This window comes from Penaeus monodon, chromosome 29 (assembly GCF_015228065.2).
Source record: "Penaeus monodon isolate SGIC_2016 chromosome 29, NSTDA_Pmon_1, whole genome shotgun sequence".
In the NCBI taxonomy this organism is placed as follows: domain Eukaryota; kingdom Metazoa; phylum Arthropoda; class Malacostraca; order Decapoda; family Penaeidae; genus Penaeus; species Penaeus monodon.
The window spans coordinates 30004103-30004786 of record NC_051414.1 but is presented as its reverse complement, the minus strand read 5'-3'; the positions used below and the strand labels follow the sequence as shown (position 1 = coordinate 30004786).

The 684-nt window shown below is 34.9% G+C and overlaps 1 protein-coding gene across 1 annotated transcript in view; it reads left to right on the top strand.

The window, feature by feature from the left end:
- Positions 1-609, top strand: part of LOC119592136 (serine/arginine-rich splicing factor 7-like) — a gene marked incomplete in the record, with an annotated part of 10192 nt that extends 9583 nt beyond the window's left edge. The window contains 1 exon segment of the mRNA XM_037940954.1: positions 1-609.
- Positions 610-684: the final 75 nt, after the last annotated feature.

The window sequence follows — 684 nt, the reverse complement described above, 5'->3', positions numbered from 1 at the left end:
GGTTCGGAGTCATTGTTAGGTCCTCGGAGCTCCTTCGGGCACGCTATTCTGGGAGTTATGCGAGCTAACCCCCGTATTCTTTACACAGATCCAGATAAATATTTTTTACAGACAGTGAATACCTATAATCTATAATCCTACATCTTGTTCATTATAAGACTGCATTAAAGCCTGGGAAAGTAGAATTGTATGTTAATCAAAATGAGGCCAGGGAGTTGGATGTAGCTCGGGCTGAGGCAATGTAGTGGAAACTGGTGTTTTTCTTTGGTTTCCTTATTGAGTGTTTAAAGTAATATGGATAATATACTGTAAGATAATGGAGAATCTATCATGTCCACAATAAAAATAATTTTCATATATTTCACATGTAGTGTGATGGGCGTAAACATTACTAAAGATCATTTCTATAAAAAGTAATGACTCGTTATAAAACGAAGTTGATCATAATGAAACCTGGTCACAAATTGCTTCTAAAAGATCGACTGTAACTATATAATTTGTTTCGTGGGATACTTCCAACCCTGATATCGCACTGGTTATTAAATACCTAAATGTGTAAGCATAAACTACGGAGTCCTCATTAAAAGTGTTAAAAGGATAGGAACTGGAGTAATGTATTTTATTGAAACCCCTCCTGATAGAACCATAAATATTGTGAAAACCGTAAATTCTTTTACTGAAAAA